A 10,066-nucleotide genomic window follows, 5' to 3' on the forward strand; every position below is an offset into this window, starting at 1 on the left:
TGAGATAAAGGATCCTGGAATTTAATTAGACAGGTAACATAATATTTGGCTTCAATGGTGATGCTAGGATTTTTGATACTTTAGGATCCAACTTTAAAATTGGGTAGGAAAAACGTTTTTTAAAAGTCCAAAATTTCAGCTGTGCAATCACAAATGGACACAGTCTTGAAAGAACTGGGATCATATGCAAATAGCTGATTTGTTAAGGTGGCAGACGATAGGTTGTTTATAGGTATGTGTGTTTTGCCTTATTGTTGGCAGGACAATAATATTATTTGAACTGTTCTAACTGAAGGCACTAGACCGAGCAGGAATTGTGCCATCTCCTTGTCAAAGCCTCCTTGTACCACTTCCAACTACAGGGATTTGTCCCATCTCCAGAGCTCCCCAGTCTAGAGCACCGGTCACACTGTTCCCACTGGCTGCAGGAGCGCCCCGCCCTTCTACCCACAGCTCCTGCCCTATCTCAAAGGCCGCCTCAAGTGTAAGCTGCTACTTTAGGAGACGTTCCAGGACTGTGTTTCCCAAGATGGCTTCTTCTGTATTCTTTGCTGAAGTGTGTGAAGCTCTTTTATTTTGGGGGGAGGTACCAGGGATTGAATGGGGAACCTTGTACATGGCAAGTAGTCACTCAACCACTAAGCTGCACCTGCTCCACCAAGTTCCCATTTTTTTAAAATTTTTCCCACAACAGTGTTTCTCCCCTGCCATAGCTGAACCCCTCTGTGATCCAAAACTTATTAAAAAATGAAGCCTACTGTATTGCCAAATTCAATTAGTAGGAAAATGAAATAGTATTATAGGTTTCAAGATTAGAAATAGAATACATACTATTTTAGAAAAACTAAAATAAGTAAAAATTAAATTGGGGTATTAAAAATGAAAAAATCATAAAACTTTGTTTTTGACATATTTTCATCGCTGTAATAGGTGTTGCCCTGTATGTACAGTGGTAAGGCAATCTCCATTCCTTCCTCAGTGTCTACATCCTTTTTTGTTTTTAATTTTAAATTTTGTCTTCAAAAAAGTTTTAGATCTCAGTAAAGTCACATATACAATATAGGGGACTCCCATATATCCAACATCAAACCCTTTGCCCCCTTCCCCAGCAATGATCTTTTTACATGTGAATGTTGTATTTGTTACAGCCGATGTACAGATGTTGAAACATAGCTACTAACCATCATTCCATTATGGTTTACATTTTAGACTACACTTTTATAAACTTTTGGTGAAATTTAACATGTCCTATATCCATCATTGCACGATCTTGTGGAACACTTCCATTGCCCCCCAGTTACCCCTCTTCCATCTATTCTATTCCTCTCTCCCCCTCCCCTCAGGGCCCACAATGACAACCAAGCTTCACTGCTTGAAGGACTAGATTCATAGATACTTGCAACAGTGCTGAGGGCTTGACACACTAGACTGTCCTCCCCAACTGGAAGCCACCAATGATCTCGAGATACACCTTTCCCTCTGTCTGAGAACATCAGGCTTCCCCAGGATGGGGGTACACATTCCCACTAATTATATGGGTCTCCACCCCATGATATAACACAGTACGACAAGGTGAGCACTCACACACTCCCTAGAAGCCTGCCCCTGTGCCAGATGCCCCCATTAAGTACCTTAAACAAGTAACCCTTCCCTATTATATTTTTTAAAGAGTTTTCTCAACATTATGGTTTCAACCACATACTCAACAATCTCCCATGTTCATGTGCTCCCCCCAACCCTTCCCTCAATTCCTTGGTCCTCCCAACCCTAGCCCCGCTCAAGCCTGCAAATCCCCACCCAATACTATCTCTGTGCCCCCATTTTATCCCTTCCCTGCACAACTACTTACCTACATGTTATCATAGATGTGGCCCATGTAGGCGTCAGCTCACAACTTTCCTCTCCCCCCCCCCCCAATTTCCTGTAAGCCTTGTATATGGGAAGTAGTCGCTCAACCACTGAGCTCCACCCATTCACCAAGTACCCAGGTGCTCCTACTCATGGTTTACCTAGACCCGGTGTGTGTGCATCTTCCTTTTCTTCAATTATGTAGCTTTGTATTTATGAGGAATCTATTAAAGAATTAAGGCCACTTTCTCTCTCCATTTCCCTGAGCTCTGATCCTCAAATCCATGTGAGAGCTCAAAAGTGTGGGTGGCCCTGGCTGGTCCTCAGAGCCCCAGGTGCAGTGGAGACCTCCACCTCAGAGAGCTGAAATCTGGATGAAGTAGACCTGTTCACAGAGCCGCTTTGTGGATCATCAGAGACACCTCCCGGGTGAATGGCCTTTCTTGGCAAGGAAAAGGGGTAGAGACTTCCATGACACCTAACTTGTGGAATTGATACTGAGTTCCTTCAGCTTCAGAGCTCCCCCTTCGGACACCTGCCTCGCAGTGACCTGTGGCCAGAGTCGCCTGCTTATTCAGGAAGAGCTCCTAGAGCTGCTGATCTTACTCTCCAAATTGCCCCCTAAAGAAGCTGGCAATTAATAAAAATAAAAGTTTATGAAGGAGAGAGGCCTTCAAGGAAGCAGACTTCCTTGAGCACACTTCCCAGTTCCAGATGAATCTTGAGAAGATGAGAAAGGGAAGATATGAGACTCTCCAGTAGAAGGCAGAGTCCTTTCCTCACTTTGTCATGTTTTGCGACTCCAGAGGAAAAGTGCTGTTTCTTCTTAAAACTCACCTCTCTCCATCCCCACTCACCTCCTCCCATTCTCTCATTTCCCATCTTGCCTTCCTCAGTTTGGAAAGATTTAAACATCAACTCTCATTGTTTAATTCCATTCTTTATCTCAGAAGCCCTTCACGTATCATCCTTGATTGACTCTCCACCTTCCTCTTCTCCCCTCTCAGGAAGGGTCAATGCTTTCAGAAAATGTCATGGTGAAGTTGAAGACACTGTTTTTGCTGTGGGAGGGAAGATGGGTTACAGCACTGAGATGGATGGGACTGGAAGGAGAAGTCACCCTATGCCAACCCCAGTGCAATCAGGAGAAAAGCTAAACTTCCCCAGAGTTTCTCACCAAACTTTCTGGGGCATTTAGTTTTAGCTGCAACAAGCCTTGGACTTCTCATTCTGACAACACTTTTCTTTTGGAAACAAAATGGAGGAAAAGATAAAAAGAAGGAGAGAGGAAGGTTGAATTTGATCCTCTGCAAATGGCACCGTGTCAGGTTACTTGTTTGTGCTTCTTGAAGAATTAAAGCTTAGACATGTGATTGGATTCCATACCCTTTATGATAAACTCCAGTCAGAAATCGTCTTCATCTAGAAATCTGTAATCTAGAACAATGATTATAGCATTGTTAAAATTGGAAGGGACTATTAAGGTTTCAAAACCCCAAATACCTTTAGATCCAAGGGAGAACACGGGCTCTGGTTGACAAAGCAAAAGGCAGCCCTGACAGTGGTCAGTTGATCGTGGAGCAGGCCTAACAGCTGCCACGTAAGCAGCTTCACAGACCGCAGCAGCCAGCCGGGTCACTCTGTGGTCGTGATGGAGTGGAGGGTGGGGTGGGGTGGACAACAAATCTCCAACCATTCCACAATCATGTCAAAACAGGCAAAAACCAGAACACTAAAAGAAAACAACAAAAAAAAACACAAAAATACATCAACAAGAACAAAATAGAAAAAACAGAAAAGAAAAAAATACAAAAACAAAAAATAGTTTTATAAAGAACAAAGAAAAAAAAAAAAAAACCAGAACACTGTGCAAACCACAGAAATGACGAGACATCTCCCTCTCCCGGCTGATCTGAGTAACTGCTGCTTCTTCACCAACTGCAACTTTAGCCTGACTCGGTTCCTCCTCCTTCCTAATAAATATTGCTGGGATAAGCAATCACAGAAATGTCCCACGCTTCCTCTTAGCACTCCCCCAGGTCCCCTAAGGAAGGCCTAAACCGCACCCCTCTCTCCGAGACCCTCCCGGCACCCCCGTCCCCACCTGCAGGGCTCCCCAGGGTGCATGAAATCCTGGGCTGCTGCACCTAGAACCAATAACCCACCCTGGGTTCGAGTCTGGGGGCGTCGGCTGTGGTCCCAGGCCAGAACCCCACCCTCGGCTTCCCAGTGCTCATTCACCCACCCCCAGACCTGCCCCCACCCAGGTCCCCAGAAACAGCCAAGTCTCTTAGTGTCCAAAGAAAATGGAACTTCCTGCAGATTTCTAAGAACAAAAATGAATCAAGTGTTCCTTGTTCACGATGCATTGACAATTTTTCAGTCACAAGGTGTTCACAAGCAGGGAACAGTCCGCCTTTGTGTGTGTGTTTTTTTTTAATTAAAAAAATTTTTTTGTTTTTCCTTTGTGTGTTTCATGCACACATTTCATCCTCCTTCACACTTTTTTTATAATATATTTTTATTAGAGAAATTGTGAACTCACAAAACAATCATGCGCAAGTGTGGAATTCCCATCCACCAACACACTGCATTCTTGTAGAACATGTTACAAATTATGAAATTATATCATCAGCCTATTACTACTAACTATGGCCTATAAAATAGCGTACATTTGACATTTTTTGCATACCCCCCCCCAAATTATTTAACATAGTATCTCTTTGGCATTGATGCAAGAATATTACAGTATTGCTCGTAACTATAGTCCATAGGTTACATTAATTGTATTTTCCCCAAGCTTCTCTACAGTCACACCACCTTACAATTGTGATGTACTTTTGTTCTAGTTCATAGAAGGACATGATTGCATTTGTACTATTAACCACAGTTCTCATCCACCTTTGTGTTCACTGTGTTATTCAGATTATTCTCTAGCTTTCTTTCAACTGACATTTATACCCCTAAAGTACCCTGTTCAGCCACAATCCCATTTATAAACCAGCTGCATTTGTTCTACTCATAAAATGTGTTACCATCAACTCTATCCATTTCCATACTTTTACAGTCAAGTTAATGAACTCCTTCCCATTTTTAACTCAAATGATAATTGGTTTAGATCCATTCATTTTCCAAAGAAGCTCACATAAGGGCTTGGAAAATCCTGAGTTTCCCCTATTTTGTATCTCTTGGATAACCTGCAGATAGGCAAAAGCCCAGTTGCAGGCTGGTCAGAGGTTGTTCACGTCTCTGGAACTGAGCTCCTCTCTCCCTGAAGATTCAAAGCCTTAGGATACACAGAAATGAAAAATACTGACAGTATTTTTGTGATGAGGATAGAGAAAGGAGAGATGGTGGTCAATTGCCTCAACATTTTCCTTAGGACACATACGGGTCTTTTGGAAGATGACCATAGTATTAGCTGACTATTACTTCTTGTCCAAATCCCTTGAAGGGTCACCTATCTGTGTTTGAGGATTAGGGAGGGAGTTGGGGGTAGAGGCCAGGGAATGGGGCGGAGACCCAGAGAACAGGCTAAAAGGGACCCTTGATAATTCCTAGCGAGGTGTTTCATTCCTTTGGAGAAAGAAAGATGCCTTCTGAACCAGCGCCCCCGACATGGCCGCTTGCTGCAATTTCCCTGATGTTTCCTGCGGCTATCTACCTGAGAAGTTCACCCCAGCCAACCAGGGGCAGGTTGTGATCAGTCTTTAGGTTTTCTTATCCCTTCTTGACACTTCAGAGGTGGGGCTCCAGGTCCACACAGCCTCTCGGAGGGTCCCAGCAGGGAGGAGGCCCACGGCCTGATCTGGGCGTGAGCAGCCCTTAACTGGCCTTCCCTGTCTCACTTCCTTCCTTCCCCACAGTTTTCTGGAATCACCAACCTAATAAATTCCTTGCATCCGACTCTTTACCTTGAGGTCTGCATTGGGGGGAACCCAAACCAAGGCAAAGTCTGATAAGGAAACAGGGTGACATCCATGATAGGAGGAAAGCAGGGTGAACTCAGGTCAAGAGTGAATGCATGTCCAGCATCCAGGTGGAATCTGAGCCTCCTCTTGACATAGAGGTGCAATGGACACAACCAATCCAATGTCCACATAGAAGAGGTGGCATTGGATTGGGAAAAGTGGACATAATGGACAAAGGGTATGGGGAAAGGCAGGAAGAGATGAGAGGTGGAGGCGTCTTCGGGACATGGAGCTGCCCTGGATGGTGCTTCAGAGGTAATCACCGGACATTGTAAATCCTCACAGGGCCCACTTGATGGAATAGAGGAGAGTATGGGCCATGATGTGAACCAATGTATATGAGGTGCAGAGGTGCCCAAAGATGTACTTACCAAATCAATGGATGTGTCATGATGATGGGAACGAGTGTTGTTGGGGGGGGGGGAGAGGGGGGGTGGGGGGGTGGGGTTGAATGGGACCTCACATATATATTTTTAATGTAATATTATTACTAAGTCAATAAAAAATAAAAAAATTAAATAAAAAAAAAAACAGCCTACTTTAAAGTCCAAATAATCCACTGGTCCTAATTTCAGTTTTTCCTATTTCTATATTGCTAATAAACTTTTGTAACAAAAAAAAAAAAAAAAAAAAAGAGTGAATGCATGAGGCCCTCGCCACCGCTGCTGGAGGGACACCAAGTGAAGTGGCCCAGCCGGCAACTCGGGGGCAGAAACTTTGGAAGGGGTGTCCCGGTGGTGGCCAAGGAGACTTGGCTGCTCGGAAGCAGGATCCCGAGTCAGGCAGGACGGACCTTCGCCAGGCGGGCACTGGCTCCTATCAAAAGGCCCAGCTTGATCCACCTCCACTTGTTTGTTTCCTTGGAACTCATCAATATAGTTACCTGGGTCATGTTCTTACCACATTCCTTTTACGACCTCTAGGCTACCTGGTTGCTTAATCTAATAATACTTTTCAGTCCTCATCTTGCTTGATTTCTCTGTTCCATTGACACTTTGAACATCTGGAAATTCCTTCTTCATTCCTGATACCAAGAAGTTTTCTGAGAAAACAATAGCTTGGGGACAGACTGTTGGGAAGGCTGCTGTGGTGCTCAGGACACCGGGGAAGAGAGAGGGGCCAAGGAAAGGCATCTCAGCGGGCGGGAACGACCCACGAGGAAGGCGGCAAAGCAGCAGGGCACCCTTCCCTCACCTGCAGGGCAGAGGGCAGCTGGCGGTGTGCAGCAGCTGTGGACTGCAGGGGCTGTGGACCGAGGGGGTAGCAGGGGTCCTTCTTCCCAAGAAAGCGGGGAGGAAGGGACACAGCCTACAGCAAACTCAGACTTTGGCCTGAACCTGGCCTGCCTCTTTGGAGGGGTGGCGCACTTCCAGGCCAGGGCGGACAGGGACACTGTTTGCCCGGGGAGCCTGCAGGAGGCTGAAGATAACTGGCCTGCTCCAGCATCCTCCTCCAGCACCCTCCCCATGGCCGTGGGCTGGTTGCTGAGGGGGCCTAGGGAGGCAGGGTGGGCCATCTGGAGGAGGAGATCAGCCCTGAGGCTTGTTTGTGAGGCCCGGCCAGCCCCAGGACCTTGCTCCAGCACTGCCTGAGGAGTTACTCTGAAGGCATTTCCTCCCCAGGACCTGGGGTCTGAGCTGAGAGGGCTGCCAAAGAGTGCCATCTGCAGGCCAGACCAGAAAAATGCGAGGAAAAGGAAAAATAATAAATAGGCAGGCGGGTGCCTTTACTGCCCCCTCGGCAAGGCCCTTGGAGACTGGCCTGCACCCCATTACTTAGCCCTGGCTTGAGCAGTGAAACAGGGCAATCCTAAACATCTAGAACAAGCTGAACCAAGAGTCAAAGTGGCACACAGCTGCCGAACAGTAAATCCCTAGGCAAGAGAGAGAAACTCAACATCAGAGGAAATTCCGTATCAGAATTGGATGCCCAGACGTCAGCAAAAAATTACAAGCCAGACAAAGAAAAAGGAAAATATGACTCAGACAAAGGAACAAATCAAAAGTCCAGATGAGACACAGGACTTGAAGCCACTAATCAATGAGGTTCATACAAATCTCCTAAGTCAAATCATGGAGTTGAATGACAACATGGCTAAAGAAATAAAAGACATTAAGAAGACACTGAGTGAGCACAAAGAAAAGTTTGAAATCTGGGATAGAAAAATAACAGAGCTTATGGGAATAAGATTTAGTGCAGATTTCTCTTAAGAAACCATGGAGGCAAGCGGGCAGTGGTATGATATAATTACAGTACTGAAAGAGAAAAACTGCCAGCCAATAATTCTTTATCCACAAAACTGCCTGACCCCACAGAAATAAACAGGACCATAATAAGATATCATGAGAAACTGTATGCCAATAAATTAGACAACCCAGATGAAATGGACAAATTCTTAGAAATGCACAATCTACATTGACTCTACGAAAAATACAGGAACTCAACAAACCAATCACAAGCAAAGAGATTGAATCAGTTATCAAAAATCTTTCAACAAGAAAAATCCAGGACTTTTTGCAGGTGATTTTTACCAAACATTTTGAGAAGAATTAATACCATTGTTTAAACTCTTCCAGTAAAAATAGCTTGTTTCTGCTACATAATGTGGATTGATTCATTATTTTTTCTACCACACTATTAACAAATGGATTTATTATAAATTTTAAAAATTGATTAATATACTATTTGCATGTAAAAAAAAAAAAAAAGGGAATGAATTCATGGTCTGCTCCTAAAATTCCTAAGCCTTGTCTTTGCATAATTTCCATAACCTGGCCTCCAGAGGAAGGAGGTAGCCCTGCTTTGAAGGGATCTGCACCGCCACCGGCTCACAGGGAGGGAAGGGCTAGGATGATCAGGGCTGGAGAGAGCTCAGCGGCTCTGTCGAGTTCATCCCTGGGCAGGCAGAACTCACAGTGGCCAGTCCCTTCCCTGACCCTCCTGTTTCTCCCTTGCTCAGTCCAGCCTCGCTTTTCCGGCTCTCAGTTCCTGGTCTGTCTCTCTGTTCCAGGAACTCTCCACTCCGAACGCATTTCTGGGAACATGACACAGCAGTGATTGACTCAGACCTCAGCTTCTTCCTCCCCGCGGCACATCTGACCTCCCTCCACCCTCCCGGAGCCCCTTTACCTGGAAATCCACCACCACTTCTCCACGCCCTCTCCTCTTCCCTGCCTTCCCGCCCACCTTGTGCTACGAGGGGCATGACTTTAACATAGCCTTGGTAAACACGGGGATTCTGCTGGAATTATAATGCCGAGGTATCACGAGATCCCACTTGATTATTACCAGCGTGTCAGGGTGTGTCCACAAGAAAGAGGTGCTGAGCATAAAGCACCCCTGCAAGCCATAGAGGAGTACAGAACAGTACCTGGCGCCGGCTCACCCCAGTCCTTAGTCTCAGCTTGGCCACATGCGAGCAAAACAAGCACGACACCCTGGGCCAGGGCCATTGATCTGGCATCTTTGCAGATCTTGCCAGGTCGGCACCTGCTTCTTCACCTGCAGCTCCTGATTAAGGAGCAGGATAGAGGCCTCTAGATCTTGTGCTGCGGCCTCTCCCAGCCAGCAGGCAGAATCGTGGTCCCTCCCTGGACCTGCTGAATCAGAATCTGTTCTTTAACAAGACCCTCTGGCGACACCTGGGCTGCTGTGGGAGGCCCGAGGTGGGATAATAGCTCGGGTAATTTATCTGCTACGTCTAACTCTGGAAGGGTACTTAAAGGCTGTTAGATGGGTGGGAAGATTTTGTGATGGGAACAACAACAACAATCAAAAACTAAACAAAGAAAAAGAATGAACCATTTAACTCTCCCCACAACAAAAATACAAGAGGTTGTCCACAGAAATAAATGTAATCCTATATGCCACTTGGCTCTGTGAAACACTAGCCGTGTGAGCACAGTCTTGAAAGCAACAAGCAAAAGTTGTGATTTTTTTTATTGATGGAGTACGAGACCTAAGTCATCACTGATCCTAACAGGGCATCGAAAAGTAATATCTGAAAATGGACATATCAAGAAACTGAAGCATAAACATGTTATTGTCTCAAGAAATATGTAGATAAATAAAAGATAAAACAACTAAGGGTTTGAAGTGGTTGCTTCTGAGGACTGAGGGATGGATGGGAAAAAAAGATTGGAAGGAAATATACCAAAATGCACAGAGAGGTTATCACTCATTTGTGGCCCTATGGGTGATTTTTACTTTCCTTCTGATAGTTTTCTGTATTTTTTATTTTTTCATAA

Source organism: Dasypus novemcinctus, chromosome 22, assembly GCF_030445035.2.
Source record: "Dasypus novemcinctus isolate mDasNov1 chromosome 22, mDasNov1.1.hap2, whole genome shotgun sequence".
Lineage (NCBI taxonomy): Eukaryota > Metazoa > Chordata > Mammalia > Cingulata > Dasypodidae > Dasypus > Dasypus novemcinctus.